Source organism: Macaca fascicularis, chromosome 18 (genome assembly GCF_037993035.2).
Source record: "Macaca fascicularis isolate 582-1 chromosome 18, T2T-MFA8v1.1".
NCBI classification, from domain to species: domain Eukaryota; kingdom Metazoa; phylum Chordata; class Mammalia; order Primates; family Cercopithecidae; genus Macaca; species Macaca fascicularis.
Window position 1 is genome coordinate 22,347,530 of NC_088392.1, and position 20,694 is coordinate 22,368,223.

At 43.4% G+C, this 20,694-nt stretch overlaps 1 protein-coding gene and 1 pseudogene across 7 annotated transcripts in view; one reads left to right on the top strand and one right to left on the bottom strand.

Annotated features, from left to right (window-relative positions):
- Nucleotides 1-2,420: 2,420 nt before the first annotated feature.
- On the bottom strand, nt 2,421-3,564 carry LOC102129276 (large ribosomal subunit protein uL6 pseudogene; annotated as a pseudogene).
- Nucleotides 3,565-5,705: 2,141 nt separating this feature from the next.
- ALPK2 (alpha kinase 2) overlaps nt 5,706-20,694 on the top strand; it is a 145,354-nt gene continuing 130,365 nt past the window's right edge. For 6 of the 7 annotated variants that reach the window (XR_010582821.2, XM_074022427.1, XM_045378372.3 and 3 more), the window contains exon 1: nt 5,706-5,964. The gene's annotated coding sequence lies outside the window, so the exon portion shown is untranslated. The remainder of the gene's footprint in view (nt 5,965-20,694) is intronic. The other variant, XM_045378374.3, reaches the window with a different exon arrangement.

Below are 20,694 nucleotides of genomic sequence, written 5' to 3' on the forward strand. Positions count from 1 at the left end.
TCACTTTTTGTTGGGCCCTTTCACGTCTCATCTGAGCATGCTGGGAATGTGTGGATAGCCAGGTTCCCCTTGATCTGCCCTGCACACACATGCAGCCCACATCAGCCAGATGCTTGCCCCAATCCCGCTCCACTCGCCTGCTGCCAAGATCATGTCCATCAACAACACTGCTGTGCTAGACGTTGTCCACTGCTTCAAATCCAGTGAACCCCTTGACCATGGGAGTGAAAATGCCAGTGCTCACAGCTGGCCCTGGTAGAGCCCCTTTGACAGCAGAACAGGATAGGGGAATGGGAGCAGCTCCAGGCAAAAGCACTGCAGAGACTCACTGTTAGTAGTTTTAGTTTAGTTTAGAAATTTTCCACCATAAATGCTTTTCAAATTGTTATATGCCTTTGGTTGATGAAAATATCCAGCAGTTTTAGTAATGAGTATGTGTTGCTCTATAATCAGAAAAAAGACCAAACAAAGTAAACTGTTCCAAAGCAGTACATATAACACACGCAAATATTTTTAAAATTTTAAGTTTTCACACTAACTAATGAATTTTACTTAGCATTTGTGAAACAGGGCCTCACATTTACAAAATTGGAATTTTGCTCCTGTTCTGAGAGTTGCAATGATTTTTGTGACTGTTCTAAAACTGAAACTGAAGCACTAGAATGAACCATGACAAACTTTTATCTTGGAAACTTGGGTACTTTTTGTTCAGGTACTTAGATTGTCATATTTTGTGACATTGAATTTTGAGCTGGTTTTGCTATTTTGGTTTTAGGTAGCTCAAATACAGTCCTTCAGGAACATGATGGATAAAATACTTCTGTGTCTGTGAACCTAACTGCCATTTGTAAATTTGCTACTCTGGGGGAAAATGAATTCCAGGTTCCAAACAACGCTCAAATGCTTGAATGAGTCCCTCTCAGATATATCAATTCTGAAAAAATTGCATTTTTACTGTTGTTTTGCAATTTTTTTTTTTTTTGGAGACAGGGTCTCACTCTATTGTCCAGGTTGAAGTGCAATGGCACAATCATGGCACACTGTAGCTTCAAATTTCTAGGCCCAAAAGTCCTCCCACTTCGGCCTCCTGCCGAATAGGGAGGAGGACCACAGGTGTACACTACCACACTCGGCTAATTTTACGATGTTTTGTAGAGACAAGGTCTCACTATGTTACCCAGGCTGGTCTCAAAGTCCTGAACCCAAGTGATCCTCCTGCCTCAGCCTCCCAAACTATTGGGATTGCAGGTGTGAGCAACCATGCCTGGCTTGTTTTGCAAATATTTTAAAATTCCATCTTCTCATTAAGAATATTATAGAAAGATGTTACCTGGGATGAAAAACATCATGAGAGAACAGAGTTTTATTTACATTAATATTTCTTTTGCCACTGCACTTGAGCGGGGATAATGCCTATTTAGTTCACCTACCCAAGTGACTGGAAGCCATTTTAAATAGATGAACTGGGCCGGGCACAGTGGCTCACATGTGTGATCCCAGCACTTTGGGAGGCCGAGGCAGGTGGATCACCTGAGGTCAGGAGTTTGAGACCAGCCTGACCAACATGGTGAAACCCTGTCTCTACTAAATACACAGAATTAGCTGGACATGGTGGTGCATGCCTGTAATCTCAGCTACTTGGGAGGCTAAGGCGGGAGAATGCTTGAACCCAGGAGGCAGAGGTTGCAATGAGCTGAGATTGCACCATTGCACTCCAGCCTGGGCAACAAGAGCGAAAACTCCGTCTAAAAAATAAAATAAAATAAAATAAATAAATACATAAATGAACTGAATGAAGGTTGTAAATGCATGATTCAGGTCACATCTGCTAACGGGAATCCCTGGACCCTGGATAGGGATGAGTTGTTGGGGAGGGAGGCTCTCGGTGCTCCAGAGAAGTTCCCCAAACACTGACAGTTCTCTTTGCAGCAGCAGCAGGAGTGACCTGCTCCGTTTCAGCCTGGCCCGAGGACCCTGGCAGAGTCCCTGATCTGCCACGTGATTGGTACTAAGCCTCCGCCAAGAATGTGCTTTGCTGGGAAAGACTGTGCCATCAACCTTGCCACTAGTGTTCAAGGGCCTTCCGTGCCAGGAAGAATAAAATGAGCAGATAAACCTCTCACGTACCAATCGCAGTCCACATTATAGGAGCACAAAGCAGCATAAGAGCCTAATGAATTTGCTTTAATTGTTCAGATTAGTTGGGAACTGATTCAGTCCCAGTCTCCAGCAGACCTAGGGTGGTCAGTGAACCTAGGGTGGTCAGCGAACCAAGTGGCGCTCATTCATTCAAGAAACCAAGAAAATAAGAGTTGGAACTTGGGAAAGCTGAAAAGGCCTTTCAGAGAGAATTAATAAACATCTGATACAAAAATACATTTCCAACTCCATTCCTTAGAAGGAAAAATCTTCCCGAAAATTAAGTTTTAAAAAAATTCTCCCTATAGTTTCAGAAAAATAGAGATTAAACATAATTTCTTATACTCTACACTACTTTACTTGGCATAATGCTAAACATTTTTATGTCTTTACTTTTAATCTCAAACTTACATTTTTTTTTTCAATTGAGGTATTTTATTGAATTGTTAAATATCACACATAGTTCTGGGGAATCATCTGGCATCTTGTCTGTGCAGTTAGACAGCTCTTAGATCTTATTTACCAGGCTGCTGAACTGCTCCTTGTTCAGAGATATAGACACCATCCAAACATTTTCTGATTTTTTTTTTTTTTTTTTTTTTTGAGGTAAGCTCTCACTCTTTCACCCAGGCTGGAGTGCAGTAGCATGACCATGGCTAACTGCAGCCTCAACCTCCTGGGTTCAAGCCATCCTTCCACCTCAACCTCTCAAGTAGCTGGGGCTACAGGCACACGCCACCACACCTGGCTAATTTTTGTGGTTTTTTTTGTAGACAGGGTTTCAACCATGTTGCCCAGGTTGGTCTCAAACTCTTGTGCTCAAAGGATCCACCCTCCTCAGCCTCCCAAAGTGCTGGAATTACAGGCATGAGCCCCTGCTCTTTGCCAATATCCTCGTTTTTAACTGTTGTGGCTTGCTGAATCAAAGCAACTGAATTTGAAACAAGTTCACTATCATTTCCTTCAAGAACTAACTCATCTTTCTGGGCTTGAGATACTGAATGAGCAACACCTGGCCTCATCCAAACCCTGCAGATTTATTTTCCACCCAAGAAATTTCAGATTTCAACAAAAGACTCCTGGCTAACAATGTTGATGGGGAAGTGAGCATGCACAGCCCTCATCTTACTACAGAAGCCCTGTGCAGCACCCTGGATCATGTTCTGTTTATGACTACAAATAGTGCCAACAGTAGCCAGGTCCTTTCTATTTCCCCACACTTTGTCCACCTGGAGCCTCTTCTTTTCCTTTCTAAGGAGACTGAGTTCTTCACTGATGTAACTGAAGTCCCTTCACAGGGATCCTCTGGGGCCCTTCACAATAACTGTGTCCCTTCAGAGTGATGTTGACATCTTCGGGAATGTCAACAGTCTGATTGCTAAGAATGGTCTTCAGTCTCACAGTAGATGTGACAAAGAGAGTCATGTATTTTTTGATGCTATTAGCGGATATATGCCTTTCTTTTTCTCTTCAATGTCTTACTTCTTCCATCCTTCCTTCGATATTCGCAGAAAATTCAGAACTAATGTCCTGGACTAATTTGAGGTTTTTTTTTTTTTTTTTAAGACGGAGTCTTGCTCTGTCCCTCAGGCTGGAGTACAGTGGCGCAATATTGGCTCACTGCAATCTCCACCTCTTGGGTTCACGTAATTCTCCTGCCTCAGCCTCCTGAGTAGGTGGGATTACAGGCGTGAGCCACGACACCCAGTTAATTTTTATATTTTTAGTAGAGACGGGGGTTTCACCATGTTGGCCAGGCTGATCTTGAACTCCTGACCTCAAGTGATCCACCTCCCTCAGCCTCCCAAAGTGCAGGGATTACAGGCCTACTTTGAGTTTAATTCCAAGATTTCTGTTTCTGATTTTCTTTCGTGCCTCCTCCCCCAGACCTAAGATTGAAACATACATTCTGTGGCTGCAAATTCATGAGATGAATAAAACAAATACAGTTAAATCCATTATATGTATGTATGTACGTGTGTATATAGATGCATGTATGTGTGTATTCATGCATGTATGTGTGTGTGTGTGTATCTATATATACACATATATAAACCTTCTGCTCTTTACATTTATTTTGCTAGGAGATGAATGCTAGGAGTTGAGGGAATTGGTTTTTCAAGTTATTTCAGAGAAACAAAATTAAGTTTCATAGTGAATTTTAACTTGTCCATTTAAGAACTCCCAGGCAACACTTCTTTCACAACCATATCACATTTATCTATTGCTTTGGGACATTCCTTCACTTTTGACTTTATCCTCTCTGTGGCATGCCATAGCATTTGTTTATTCTTTATCTTCACACCTTCCTCCTCTCTTCATTCCCAACCTGAAGTTATCTCCTTTTTCTTATCTGGAACAGACCTTACATTGTGAAGACCTCAGCTTTCCACAAAGCCAACCATTTGCAAAGAGCTGGTCATTTCTGTGCTCTGTGGCATTTCCTCGGTGTGTTCCCCAGGAGATAGTCATCATTTTACAGTGTCTCAGCTTTCATATTTTTTTTCTCATAGGAAGATAAAACTGAAAAACAGAACACGTCACCCCTATGCTTCTTAATATTTCATCATTTCAGAGGATTTTTCATCTTGTGAAAAGTTGCATTCCATCAAGGGGTAGTGATGTACATGCTGTGCTGCGTAAAACAATTTGCTTTTGAGGATTGCAGTGCTCAACACAGAGTGAGTATTTACAGCTATGTCCCTTTCAAAGTCACCCCTGGAGCTGCTAATTTGAGCCGTCTCCGTGAGTCTCGAAAGAGATTTCTGTCTAAGCTGTCAATTTCCAGGTGTCATACATTAAAATATTTTTGGGGAGAGGCTAAGTAGTTACAGAATGATGCTAAAGGATTCTCTATGTTTTTAGACTTGGATAAAATTCAGTAAAAGAAATGCCCATATTACAAAATCTGCTTTCCCAATAAGAACCATTCCAGGCAATCTGAAGGAACAGAACCTGTGGTATTTCTTCTGTGAATTTCTTCTGATCTTTGTCCATTCTTTTCTTTCTATTATAGTCAAAATAGGAAGGTGTGTGTGTATGTGTGTGTGTGAGAGAGAGACAGACAGACAGACAAAGGGGGTAAGGAGGGTGAGGAGGGTGGATCCCGCCTTCCTTCTATGGCTTCTGCCTTTCTCAGAGAACTTCAGAGGACGGCTATGATACCTGTTCTAAATGAACAACATATAACTTGTATTTTTACCTCTCCGCCACCCCCTCCATGGGTTTCCTATGTGTACTTCAAATGCCTGATAACCTTGGTACGAGAACTGGTTGTATTACATCGGCCTTAATCCCTTTATCAGGCAGCAAGTTTTTCCTTTCCTAAGGGGTGAGCAACTAAGCCCAGGGTCCAGCATGGGCTTTGTAGAGAGTTGCTCGGTCTCCCGAGCAGCAGCCAGTGACAGCTCATCTGGGTTTCATCAGCTCCCTGGGGCTGCATTTCACCAGGCCCCCTTGCCAGGGCCTCCCCGGCGTGTCAACAAGTGTTGCACCTACTGCAGAAACAGCCCTCAAGTTTCATCACAGGGATGCTAAAATATATTCTCCAGCTTCAGCTATGACCTAGTTCATTGAAGGGCGGGGGAAAAATGCTCTTCTTCCAGAACTTCCCTGGGCATGGAATTTCCCCTCTTAGGAAGATATGAACTTTCTGGAAGCAGACCCATCTGTGCTTTGACCTGATCGTGGAAAAGACCCTGAACCCTGTAAACTCCTTCAAATCCCTGTCCCGGGAACACCCAGTCAATGCCTCACACACAGCCTGGGGAAGCCACAGCCGAGCCAGCCCTCCTATAACATTCCTTGGACAAAGAGTATTGAAAAGTAAGTATGTAGACTTTGGTTTTTACATAAGGAATGGCTGTACTTTCAATATATAGTTGTTAACATTTTCTGCAACAAAGAATGAAGCAGATTGTTTCCTTATGAAATAGAATGAGATGAAACAAATAGGGGCTATATGGGATATTTGGGTATATAAGGTTTTAAAGTGGGCAAATTCTCATGGTCTTGTAATTTAAGTCCATTTTGGCACTTTTTGAAAATTATTGCTATTTTTAAAGGTGTGCTTATTTTGGCTTGACAATAATGAATGCAAATAGTTTCTTTCACATCATGTCTATCTTAGCAGTTAGAAAAAATATACAGGATGACTCGAAGCAGTGAGATGTAAAGCTTTGAAAAGTAACATAAAAAGTTAAGTTAATTATCCAGGTAACTCAGGCCCCAGAGACTTTTGTCTGAAATATTTGAGTATTTTAGTTAAGAGTTGTTCAATTTACTGTGAATTACTGAATGATTGAAAATCTCTCCTATCTGGGTAGACACAGAAGTATATTGTCTGACAACAGGTAATACAATTTGCTGAAAAGCTATCAGGCATTTCAAAATGGCTGATGTAAGCATTTATTGTAAAAAAAATAGATTTTAAAAAAAATTTAAGGCAAAAAGTCAGCCAAAAAAAATCCATCAATTAAATGCCACCACTGTCACATTACAGTTTAATGAACACATCTAAACCTTAAAAGCCCTGATTAAGGGTGTCAGTTACAGACATTTGGCAATCATTTAAAAATAGATAAAAGCAAGAACAGCATTTAGAGCTGCTTCTGCTCTAATTATTTTCTTTCCACAACCTTTTCCTTATGTAAAGGTAGCCTTTATTTCTAAAGATTAATTAACCAGGAACGGTAATTCCAGAGATATGTGATATGTTTTATAACTCTATATCAACTAAGGACAAATTGAAGGAGTTTTTGCTGTGTGGCTTCTGTACTGAAACCAAGGATGTTGTGGGTTACCTTCCGAATCAACAACTTCACAAATCCTGTATTAGAAAGCATGGATGGCCAATAACCACATTCAGATCTTGGAAATCGGACTTAAAACAAACTAAATGTATTTTCGCTCCTGAATTACATTGTCCTTTGTTGTTGTTGTTTTTATTTTTTTGCTTGTTTTGTGTTTTTAGACAGAGTTTTGCTCTTGTTGCGCAGGCTGGAGTGCAATGGCTCGGTCTTGGCTCACTGCAACCTCCGCCTCCTGGGTTCAAGTGATTCTCCTGCCTCAGCCTCCCGAAGTAGGTGGGATTTCAGGTACCCACCACCACGCCCAGCTAATTTTTTTGTATTTTCGGTTGAGACGGGGTTTCACCATGTTGGCCAGGCTGGTCTTGAACCCCTGACCTCAGGTGATCCACTCGCCTCGGCCTCCCAAAGTGTTGGGATTACAAGCGTGAGCCACCACACCCAGCCTACATTGTCTTTTTGATGTTTTCGCCAAACATTTAATCACAATTTGGGGAAGTTTTTAGGTAGGGCAGAGTTCCTGTTGTCATTACCTGCCAAGTTTTTTTCTCCTCCAATTTCATGAGTTTTTAACAGCCTCCTGAACACTCGCATGTAGGTATCAGCCCCTGTGATGGGGATGCAGTTGAGTTAGTGTCTTACTCTGGATGGAGGTGGGAGAAGCAGGGGAGGTCCTAAGAAAGGTTTTGGAGTCAGATTTGGAATTGACTCCCAACTTTAGCATAACTTTTCAACCTGTTTGAACCCCAGTTTACTCATCCGTAAAATCATAACAGTATTCACTTTAACAGAATTGATGGGGGATTAGATGAATAAATATACCTAAAGTATCTGTTGAATCATAGTTTCTCAACAAAAGTTTGTTTTTCACCTTAATTAAAAGCTTCTCCTTTTTTTGCTGAAACTTTAGAATAATACCATAAAATAAACTATATAAAGTAATAGAAACTGTACATTATAAGCATCACTGCAATAATTAAATAAACATAACGATTAGATTCCTTGAGAAAAATTCTATACTTGGAAACAACGTCTTTGAAAACAAAATAAGAAAAAAAGATTATATTTTAGAATGTATCTATGATAAATAAGAAAAAAAAATTTTTTACTGAAAATAGTTGATGGATAATTGATGCTTATTATCTAAAAGCAGAAGTAGAGATTTATCAACATCCCCTGGGAATGCTTTTTAATACACACCAGTACCATATTTCAATATGAGTGTTTGGGAATCCATAGTAACGAAAGGCCTGTGATCACGATGAAAACTATGAAAATGAAGGTAGACGCCCAGCCTTTCCTCAAAGATTATAGTCGAGTCTTGCATTGAGAGAGGTGGGGCCGGGAGTGGAGGTGAAAATTCTCTGAACTGGGCCAGCCATTGGCGGAGCTGAGCAGGGGGAGTAGCTCTGGGCCAGCTCAGAAGAAGTGTCGTTTCCAGGGTAGGGATCACACTGTGGGCTAGAATTGGGCGGGGTCAGTGATAAAAGTACACAATGAATAGAGAGAAAGGCCAGTCAGGGACGGGAGGGAGCAGATGAGATTCACAAGCCGGCTTGTGGGCTGGCTCCCGAGAACTTTATCAGACATCTTTCTCATTGCCCCTTGTTTTCACTGAGATACCCCACAGCTTTTCCCCGGGTACATCGCAGTACCTTGATACATTCTTCACTTCGGTTACAGACAGGTTCACAAGGAACCCAGGATATGTTACTCTGGGTTGGATGCTGCCAAAAAGAAAAACTGAAAATGCAAACATGTAAAGCAACTTGGGAGAATGTAATCACGTCATCTTGGGGTTGGCGAAAACGAAAGAATATACATTTGACCTACATTAAATAAAACATTTAAACATGTTTCGAGCCCTTATTGGGATCTCCGCCTATGCATACCAACTTGGCATGGCCCAAACAGACAAAACTGATCAGGAGACTTCAGACATCAGCTCAAAGAGACAGGGAGCAAGTTGAAGAGAAGCTCAGTTCCGAGAGTTCAGGTCTGGATACAATGCACCCTCCCTCTGGAGGGCCAGCCTGGAGAACTGCTATCTGTGTTAGATCTGTGTTAGGATAGAACTGCTATCCTTATGTCTGGGCTGCACAACTCACCTGGGTTTTCACTTGATCTTCAGCCCTGCTCTTAGACAACCAGGCCCCTGCTCTTAGACAAACAGGCTCATTTGCTCCTCAACCCCTAGTTTAAGACCTTCCTCTGAGCCCAGTGGTTCTTAAACTTCCAAGTGCAACAGAATCTAAAGAGCTTGTTAAAATAAAGCTTGCTGGGCTCCACCCCCAGAGCTTCTGATTCTGAAGTTTCCAAGAATTTGCATTTCCTCCTTGTTCCCAGGAAATGCTGATGGCGTGGCCCAGGGGCCACTCTGAGAACCACTGCTATAGCCATTTCTTCGGCCTGCAGTTCCTGAAGAAAACGTATTTGTGTTTATTCTTTTCAACCACCAAACTTTCCTTACTTCTCAGGGGATACCAGAGACACAGATACAATGTGCTAGTGTTGCAAACATAAAAGGTGAACCCATCAGGTGCCCTGCAGGCAAGCAGTTTACAGTCTAGCTGCTGGGGGTGACACTGAGTGAGGGACAATACCCTGAGGCTAATGGTCTCTAGTTTTTAGGGGCTTTTTCTTTTTTTCCAGCTGAGGATATCAGGGAAGCCTTCAAAGAGAAACCAGCATTTGAGCTAGGGGTTTGAAAACCTGGCGGGGTGTTTGAACAGGCTGGTGGTCCTTCCATGTAAAGGAAATCCAGAAAAGCAAAATAAAAACATGGAGGGCAGAAAGAGAAAGGATGAATATGAAAATCAGAAATTAGTGTGGTTGGGCTACGCTTTTCACACTTCTCCTCCCCTGCCTTCTTGATGATGAAAGAATTGTCAAGAGTTGGATGGTTTTGATCAAGCCATTTAATCTTCAGTCCATTCCTTCTGTTGGTAACTTAGTTGTAACTTGGTGTCCAACAAAGAGATCTGGAATAGAGTGCCAAATGGTAGGAATTTCAGGCAGTGCGGGCCAAGGAGGAGAGGGCATGCCTTCTTGAAGCAACGAAGAAATCAACTTGGCCGGGCTTGGTGGCTCATGCCTGTAATCCCAGCATTTTGGGAGGCCAAGGTGGGTGGATCACTTGAGGTCGGGAGTTCGAGACCAGCTTGGTGAAACATGGTGAACCCCTGTCTCCACTGAAAATACAAAATTAGCTAGGCATGCTGGTACAGGCCTGTAATCTTAGCTACTTGAAGGGCTGAGGCAGGAGAATCGCTTGAACCCAGGAGGCAGAGGTTGCAGTGACCCAAAATTGTGCCATTGCACTCCAGCCTGGGCAACAAGAGTGAAACTCTGTCTCAAAAAAAAAAAAAAAAAAAAAAAAAAAAAAAAAAAAAAACAGAAGAAAGAAAGAAAAGAAAAGGAAAAACAGAAAAAAAGAAAGAAATCAACTCAAACTACCTTAATCAGTAACAGGAATTTATTGCTCGCACCATGGAAGAGTCCAGGAGTTTGGTCAGGACCCCGCTGTTTCTCTGCATTTCTGAAAGCTCTGCTCATCTCTGTTTTGGTTTTATCAGCTTTAGCACAGTCTCAAGATAGCTATTGGCCTCCGCTGAGGTTCACATGCTTTCCTTTTCCTGTGGATGACAGAGTGAACAACCTAAGCTTTGCACTGACTGGGTCTCCCCTGAACTACTTTTTGGAGAGTGCCACATGCGATTGACTTTGGTTAATGACTAGGTCAGTGAGCAAGTGCACCACAGTTTAGACCAATCAGAGCCAACAAAGCAGGAAGGCTGAGGTGTCGCCAACCAAGTCCCCAGGCTGCTGAGTGACGGGAGAGGCTAGGTTAGGAGGACAAGCGAATGGCCACTTTAGGATATTTTAGATATTTTGGAGAAAGGCCTCTAAAATCATACCACCTGTTCCCTTAGTCGTAAAGATAGCCATGGGGAGCATTTATACTTTAAAGATTAAGAATATTACTGCTAAAGGTAAGCCAGGAAAAATTAAACCAAAAAATTAGGATGGGCATGCTTTAAAGTTCAGCCCAGACAAGTCAAAATGTTCTTCCACAGAACAGTCCTGCCTCAGCAATGGAAGGAACCAGCCAGGCATGGTGGCGCAAGCCACCTGTAATCCCAGAATTTTGGGAGACCGAGACAGGAGGATCACTGGAGGTCAGGAGTTTGAGACCAGCCTGGCTAACATGGCAAAACCCTGTCTCTACTAAAAATACAAAAATTAGCCAGGCATGATGGTGCATGCCTGTAATCCCAGCTACTCAGGAGGCTGAGGTGGGAGGATTGCTTGAACCCAGGAGGCAGGGGTTGCAGTGAGCCGAGATTGTACCACTGCACTCCAGCCGGGTGAAAGAGCGAGACCCTATCTCAAAAGAAATAAAAAGAAATGGAATGAACCGTTGGCTACAGTACTACACCTTACGGCCCTTTTTATTGGATGTGATGTTCCTTATCTCTAAGGCACACTTTATTTACTAGAACAAGATTAGATAAAGAACCATTAAAAATCTTCTGTATTGGGAGTCTGAGGTGGGTGGGGGATCGCTTGAGCCCAGGATTTTGAGAACAGCCTGGGCAACGTAGTGGGACCCCATCTCTATTTAAAAAAAAAATCTTCTGGAAATAAGGCCAGTGGAGGCATTATATGAAAAGTGTTCCCCTAAGACACTCTGACTGGCTGGGTTGAAGGATGAGGGTAGAAGGTGGCAGAGATCAGACTACCACTCTCCTGAGAATCTCTTCCCTGTCCTCACACCACTGATTTTTTCTGAATGGTCTTGCTGACAGGTGGTTAGTTCAGCATAATGAATTCTGGCTCAGTTAACTACACTCAGGCTCAGTTAACTACACTCAGGGTTGGTCTTATTTTTGTCAGGGGGCAAGGAGTGAGACAGAAGAGAGCCTAAGGTTTTCCAGGTTCTTCCCTATATTGTCTGGTGCCAGAAATTCCACAGCGTTTCACCTCTTGGCCACATTGAAAAGTAAACATTCTCCCAAGAGGGATTAGTTGGAGTGGCTTTGGAGTTTTCAGGAGTTACAGGGGAGTGAGGGTAGGAACATAAGGAGCCTGGGAAAATGCGGAGGATAAGAGGAAAATGAGCCAGAGAGGGGCCTTCTTTACTACGAAGTGTTTGTGCTGACACTGATGACACATTCCTAGACTGGACACAGCAGTCGGCCCATGACATTCAACTTCAAGCCAAAGTGATTTTAATCAGTTAACTCATGGAAGTGGGTCTGATTACAGCACTGTCACACTTTGTATGTTTATAACACCATAAGGTCTCCTCTCTTCCCTGTCTTTACCCCAAGATAGGCAAGAGAATGTATCCTTTCAATGCAGTACATGGAAAATCAGAATCAAGAAACCTGGACTCTGTCACTAACAAGCTGTGTGACCTTGAAAATGTCACCTAACCTGTGTTTCAGGTGCGTTTTTCAGTTGTAAATTCAGGGGAGGTACTAAACTGTCACACAGGTTTTATTTATTTTTGTATTTACTTATTTATTTTTTTGAGACAGAGTCTCACTCTGTCGGTCAAGCTGGAGTACAATGGCGCCATCTCAGCTCACTGCAAGCTCCATCTCCCGGGCTCAAGCAATTCTCCTGCCTCAGCCTCCCTAGTGGCTGGGATTACAGGTGTGTGCCACTACACCCGGCTAATTTTTATATTTTTAGTAGAGATGGGATTTCACCATGTTGGCCAGGCTGGTCTCGAACTCCTGACCTCAGGTAATCTGCCTGCCTCTGCTTCCCAAAATGCTGGGATTACAGGAGTGAGACACTATGCCCGGCCTCGCACAGGTTTTATTTAACCTTTTTTTTTTGCCCTCTCATAAAGATTGGAAACTGCCACACATTTTAAGCAGCAGGGGAGAGGAGACTCAGTGGAAAGACTCATCCACCTAAAATATATTCAAAACAAATCCAGAGGGAGGTTCTGCCAGCTCAGTATTCACCACGTCTGTGTGATGAATTGTGCACCCAACACACTGCCGGGCACATGGAGTGGCTCACTATTAATATTGAAAAGTTAGCTTTTACTTGTTTATTAGGTAAGATACATCAAGTCAAGGTATCCAGAAAGATATACAAAGACTGTCACTGCCTCCAAATGGCATGCCTTCTTTTCCCCCCGACACTTAGGCCCCCTCCCAGGAGCAACCAAGCTACTGCTTTCTTGTGTATTTCTAGTCAATATATGTATAAACAAGCATATTAGATTATTTTCTCCTCCTCCTCCTCCTTCTTCTTTGCCTTTAAAAGTCATCACATGGGCTGGGCGTGGTGGCTCATGCCTGTAATCCCAGCACTTTGGGAGGCCGAGGCAGGCGGATCACGAGGTCAGGAGATCGAGACCATCCTGGTTAACACAGTGAAACCCCATCTCTACTAAATATACAAAAAATTAGCCGGGTGAAGTAGCGGGCACCTGTAGTCCCAGCTACTCAGGAGGCTGAGGCAAGAGAATGGTGTGAACCTGGGAGGCGGAGCTTGCAGTGAGCCGAGATTATGCCACTGCACTCTAGCCTGGGCGACAGAGCGAGACTCCCTCTTTTTTTTAAAAAAAAAAAAAAAAAAAAAAAAAAAGTGAACACATTGGCCGGGGACAGTTGGCTTATGCCTGTAATCCCAGCACTTTGGGAGGCCAAGGCGGGTGGATCATGAGGTCAGGAGATTGAGACCATCCTGGCTAACATGGAAGCCCTGTCTCTACTAAAAATACAAAAAATAAGCCGGGCATTGTGGCGGACACCTGTAGTCCCAGCTACTTGGGAGGCTGAGGCAGGAGAAGGGGGTGAACCTGGGAGGCGAAGCTTGCAGTGACCCAAGATCATGCCACTGCACTCCAGCCTGGGCAACAGAGCGAGACTCCGTCTCAAAAAAAAAAAAAAAAAAAAAGTGATCACATTCCCTGCACTCTTATACATTGTTTATTTCATTTAATGTATCCTGGAGATTATTCCATATCAGTGCATTTTTTTATTCCATTATCAGTGTCTCTTTTTTTTGTTTGTTTGTTTTGAGACAGGGTCTTGCTCTGTTGCCCATACTGGAGTGCAGTGGTGCAATCACGGCTCATTACAGCTTCAACCTCCCAGGCTCAAGCCATTCTCCTGCCTCAGCCTCCTGAGTAACTGGGACTACAGACATGCACTACACCAGCTAATTTTTGCACTTTTTGTAGAGATGGGGTTTCACCATGTTGCCCAGATGGATCTTAAACTCCTGGGCTCAAGCGATCCACCCACCTTGGCCTCCCAAAGTGCTGGGATTACACACAGGAGCCACCAGGCCTGGCCTGTCTCATTCTTTTAAATGTACATTGTTGTTAACAAGAAAAAAAGATTCCATTCTTTAGGTATACAATAACCACATTCCTATTGATGGACATTTAGCTTTTGCTGTCACAGGTAACGCCGCAGTGAATTTAGTAGGGGATCATTAAATGTTTGTCTCCTTGCTTCTATTTTTAAAATTAACTTTAACAAGGTGTATTTTGTATATCATATATAATTCACCATTTCTAATTGTTTTTTTTTTTTTTTTTTTTTTTTTTGAGACGGAGTCTCGCTCTGCCGCCCAGGCTGGAGTGCAGTGGCCGGATCTCAGCTCACTGCAAGCTCCGCCTCCCGGGTTCACGCCATTCTCCTGCCTCAGCCTCCCGAGTAGCTGGGACTACAGGCGCCGCCACCTCGCCCGGCTAGTTTTTTGTATTTTTTAAAGTAGAGACGGGGTTTCACCGTGTCAGCCAGGATGGTCTCGATCTCCTGACCTCGTGATCCGCCCGTCTCGGCCTCCCAAAGTGCTGGGATTACAGGCTTGAGCCACCGCGCCCGGCCCACCATTTCTAATTGTTAAATGCAATGATTTGTTTTTAAAAGCAAATCTACTAGGTTGGGCAATCATCACCATAGATTGGTTTTAGAACATTGTCATCACCCCCAAAAGATCCTTCAGGCACATTTATTATTAGCATTCTCCCTATTGCCCTCACCTCCAGCCACCACTGATCTACTTTCTGTCTTTATAGTTTCTATTGGACACTTAATTCCATTTATTGTATGGTCTCTTGTGTATGGCTTCTTTCACTAAGCATACTGAGAATGTGTTTGAGGTTCATCTATGTCATACCATGTATCCATAATTTTGTGTTTTTTGTTTTTTTGTTTTGAGAAGGAGCTTCGCTCTGTCACCCAAGCTGGAATGCAATGGTGCGATCTCGGCTCTCTGCAACCTCCACCTCCTGGGTTCAAGAAATTATCTTGCCTTGGCCTCCCAAGTAGCTGAGATTATATGCACCTGACATCATGCCCAGCTAATTTTTGCGTTTTTTAGTAGAGACAGATTTCACCATGTTGGCCAGGCTGGTCTCCAACTCCCGACGTCAGGTGATCTGCCTGCCTCAGCCTCCCAAAGTGCTGGGATAACAGGTGTGAGCCACAGCCCGCCGTATCCATAGTTTGTTCTTTGTTATTGCTCAGTGGTATTCCATTATATGGCTATACCATATTTTGTCTACCCATTCACTAGTTGGAGCGTTAGGTTATTTCCAATAGATACTTAGGTTGTTTCCGATTTTTGGCTATTATGAATAACCTTGCTAAGAACATTTGTGTGCGAGTCTTTGTGTGAATATGCATTTTCATTTCTCTTGGGAAGATAACTCAGAGTGGAATTGCTGGGTCATTTGGTAAATTTATGTTTAACTTTGAAACCCATTTCCCATTTAGGAAAAAAAAAAAAAGGGCAGCTTGTTGCCAGCACTCAATTTTACATAAATAGGCTCTTTGAGGCTGAAACAAATTTGGCTGATTTTCAATGTGAAAATAAAATACAAAAACTGTTTTTGGAGTTATTTCTAAACAGAATTTATCTCTAATTCTGATGTAACAGAAATGTATATGATGTTACATCAGGATTAGAGACAGCAGTATTCTTGGGGCAAATGGGAAATGGGTTAAGAAACTGCCAAAGTGTTTTCCAAAATGTCTGTACCACTTTTCCATTCCCACCGGCAATGAATGAGCGTTTTTGTTCTTTTCCCATCCTCACCGATATTCCACTCCAGCTAATCTGGACTCATGTTTCAGCTCTGCCACTTGCAGGCTGTGAGAAGTTATGCTTCTTACACCAACCTTTAGAAGTGACTGAAGCTTCCGAGTCATTAGCTGGGAAATAGCAAAGAACATCCACCAGACAGGTTCACTGTGAAGATGAAATACGAAGTGCCCAGCCTTGGGTCTGACACAGAGTAGGCACCCGAAATGTGTTAAGTGTCTCTCCCCACATGGTCTGCCGTCCTCCCCACGCAATTTACAGAAATCATCTTTGAATAAGCTTCCCTAACTAACACGGCTCTGGGTATTAGGTGATGGCAATCACCTAATTTGCGAGATGGCAAATTCAGGAAGACAATTGCCATTGGATTAGGCTGGGTAATCAGAACTAATCCCTCCTGTCCCCACTGAGTAGGCGCCCTAACTGCTGGCCTTCCCGCCAGCTCCACAAGAGCTGGTTACCCGTGGTCTGCTTGTGAGCTATGACCTCTTCCCTGATCCTTTCTGCTGACAGCAGGCTTTCTGGTGACAGCAGCCATGCGACTTGCTGGCTATTGAGGGTGGGGGAAGAGGGATGCAGACTGGTGGTGGGAAGGGGGTTGCAGATTAGTCAAAATAAAACTTGACATCACTTGAGTGTTTTAAATGTTCAAATAACGCTCCTATAGCCTTTGTTCTCCACCAATTTGAGATAAATACATTATTTTTATAATCTTGCCAATGTTAAACCCAAAGCCACTGGCAGCAGCTAACACTCACATACATAGTGCTTACTTTATATACTATTCAGAACAGCATTACATAGACTGACTCAAATTCCATAATGGTCAAATGAATAGATACTGCTATTATGTTAGTTTTATAGAAGAAGTGACTGAGGCAGACTGATGATCAGTTAGTGAGTGGCAGAGCAGAGGTTTGAGCCTAGGGAGCAGGTGCAGGAGTCCACATCCCGCATCATGACATTACCCTGCTACCTGTCAAGGGTCCTGCCCATTTTAGAGTAGCTATCAAAATGTGATATGTGGGCCGGGTGTGGTGGCTCATGCCTGTAATCCCAGCTGCTCAGGAGGCTGAGGGAGGAATCGCTTGAATCCGGGAGGCAGAGGATGCAGTGAGCTGAGATTGTGCCATTGCTGTCTAGCCTGGGCGACATAGTGAGACTCTCTCTCAATAAATAAATAAATAAATTCAAATACAAATAAAAAGAAAGAAACTTGCCACGATCCACTGTTTAGGGAAAATCTCTCTCGAACCTTTTTTTCTCTGCTCTCCCACCACCACAATGACAATCATCAACACAGAGGAAGAGGAAGACTTCTGTGACCAAAGTCGTGGTGGATTTGCCCCATACGCCAAGCTGCAGACACCGGTGGCGTGTTCTTGGATTCAGTTCCGACACTGTCTACCCGGAGATAGTGTCAGATCCCACAGGTTGTGGGTCCAGTCCCCAAGGCTACTCCTCACCCACCCCCCGAACCCCCGGACAACCAGCTGCGAGTCAAGGCTTCCAGAACTTCTGACTGACTGGCTTCAAGTTGGGGTTCCCATGAGCACCTCTTGGGGTTAATTTGCTAGAGTAGCTCATGGAACTCAGGGAAACACTTACATTTACTGGTTTATTGCAAAGGTGATTTTAAGGATATAAGTAAACAGCCAGATGCAGAGATCCTAGGGCAATTTGCAGGTGCTTCAGTCCCCATGGAGTTGGGATGCGCCATCCCAGCGTGTGGATGAGTTCTTCACCTCCTGTCAGCCTCCACGTGTTCACTTCTCTGGAAGCTCCCCAAACCCTGTCCTTTTGGGCTTTTATAGAGGCTTCGCTACATAGGCATGATTGAGAACCATGTAGAAATGTGATTGGACAAAAAGCACCTGATCTGAACCCAGCAAGCCTGTCTGTTCAGATTTTCTTGGCATTCTTTTCTCTGTGTGGCTTTCTTTCCCCTAGGGTACAGGGCAGGAATGAGGGTCTTTTGGAATGAGGGCTTTTGACCACAATCAGAGTCCTGCCTTGGACAGGTAAAAGGAGGATAGAAGGTCAGAAAGAGAGAGAGAGATTCTGTTTCCCAAGGCCAGAAGTGCCCCAACATTATAATAAGGACTATGGGAGTTAGGAGCCAGGAATTGTGGATGGAAACCAATAAATATACAGATATATCCTAACACCTTAACCACACAGCAAAAAAAGAGGCAAATGCAGCATTCTTTCCAATGAACACACTGTTTTTCCAAGGTCATCTGTGAAGCCTACCACAAACTCCTCCACTAATCCCAATAATTCAATATTGATTGTTCATCTCTAGCAGAGAATGATACATCTGTCATCAAGGGTTCTCACCTTCAGAGAAGCCACGAAACACGAGCCACAGCCTGACTTAACTGTCCTTTTCCTCTCCAGAGTACAGTCAGTGCTCTGTGGCTGAGATATGTGGTCACTAAACTGACTGTGTGAGTCAAATAGTGTGTGTTTGTCAGTATTTTCACATGTGGGACAACACTGTCAGGAAATCATCACCTGGGGAGGAGTCACGGATGACACAGAAGCTCCTCAACGTCAGCCCAGCTCTTGACAGCTGGATTTATCCTTTCCTCCTCCTCCATCCATAGCAGTGATCTCCAGGAATGAGAACAGAAGGTCATGTCCTGTAAATTACTATTACGGGTGAGAATTACACCCAGAGACATTTTTACATAGTAGTTGGTGTACCACTTTAAAAAAGAATTACTGTGGTAACCCACAGCAGAAAAGGAAACTGATGAAACAAGTGAACTCTTTCCTTATACTACACTGATTACCATTATGAAAACTAATTATGTAACAGATTTTCACAAGGCAATTGACATACGTATCCTCAGCCTATTTTCATTCCCTCCTTTTACAGATGAGAAGGTAGGCTCAATGCCTTGCCTTATAATTGGCAGAGCTGGATGTAGATTTGTTTCTGGCAGGTGGCAAAGCCTGCATTGTGTTCACAGTTCTATGGGGCCTCCTGCTCAGGAGGGTGTTTTCCTGCTATGAGAGCTGCCCTGTCCCCCGCTGTCCCCCTCCGTTTGAGTAACTTCCCTAGGAATGTGAAGAGTGGGGTAGTCATCCCTCTGTGTCTACAGTTGCTTCTAAAAAGCATTGCTGATTTGCCACAAAAAGGAATGAAGTACTGATACAGGCGACAACATAGTCAAACCTCAAAAACATTGTGTTAAGTGAAAGCTTCTACTTATATAAAATATCCAGAATAGGCCGGGCTCTGTGTCTTCTGCCTATAATCCCAGCATTTTGGGAAGCCAAGTGGGAGGATTGCTTGAGCCCAGGCATTCAAGACTAGCCTGGGCAATGTAGTGAGACCCTGTCTCTAAAAAAAAAAAAACCCTTAATAGACAAATACATAGAGACAGAAAGTAGATTAGTGATTGCCTCTGGCTGTATGTGTCATGGGGGTGGGGGGTGGAAATGGGGAGATGAGGAAGTAAAAGGGGTGTAGGAATTCTTTCTAGGGTAATGAGAATTTCTAAAATGGATTGTGGTGATGGTTGCACAATTCTGAATATAGTGAAAGCAATTGAATTGTACACCTTAAATGAGTAAATTGTGTATGATGTGGTAATTATATCTCATTAAAGCTGTAAAAGAGCTGGGCATGGAGGCTCAAGCCTGTAGTCCCAGCTACTCAGGAGGCTGAGGTGGGGGGATGGCTTGAGCCCAGGAGTTCAAGACCAGCCTTGGGCTGGTGTTAAATCTGAGTTTTAAAAAATACCAGTTGATATCAATTCCTCAACCACCAAATGTACTTGTAACCTAATCTGGAATGGAGGTATCTATTTGCTATCTAGCAGATGAATTTTCTTCCTGTGCTGTGCAACTAATTTGCCAGCTATGCTGAGAGGGGTTTACTATGCTCTGAAATACCACACATATTAACTGGAGCCCCATGTCATCCAGCCTCTGCACAGCTAAGTTTAAGAAATTCTACAACCAAAAATAACTGGAAATGTAAGTCATTTGTTAAATAATGTCAAAAGGACCCAATTCACAACCACAATGCATAGTTTCTGAAAAATCTTCAGTTCGGCCTCTCTTGCTGAGTCTTCCATACCTGTCCCAGCAGGTATGTCTCTCAAACCTCTCTCCCATCTCATGTGTTCTGTCCCACACCCAAGCAGTTTTCTCTCTTTTTGATGCTACCGTATCACTTCTTCAACTTTACGGCTTTTTCTACCCATCATGTGAATTAATTGAACTTCAGGTTTAAGCACGAAGTTGCTTCCTGCACACACTCTCCCTGAGGAAGGGAAGGCAGTGTATTCCCCTACATTAACTTACTTAACCCTGATATTTATAGAGTGTAGGTGCTTTATGCAGGGGCAGTTTGGGAACACTTTTTGGGAAATACAGTTCCCACCATATTTCTAAACAGAACATCTTGAGATTAAGGAAATACTGTGGGAACTTCTAAAGCAGCAGGAGTGATCTCAAAAGAGAGCACTAGAGGCATTTGTGAGCAGAATGCTCCAAGGGCAGCATCCACCAAGCAAGGGGGGCCTCATGGGCCAAGATCTGTTCTTCACACAAGGCCCTGAGCCCAGAAGGGTGCTGTCTTTTTATTATTTCTTTTGAGGTGGAGTCTCGCTCTGTCGCCCAGGCAGTGTCGTTCAGTGGCGCCATC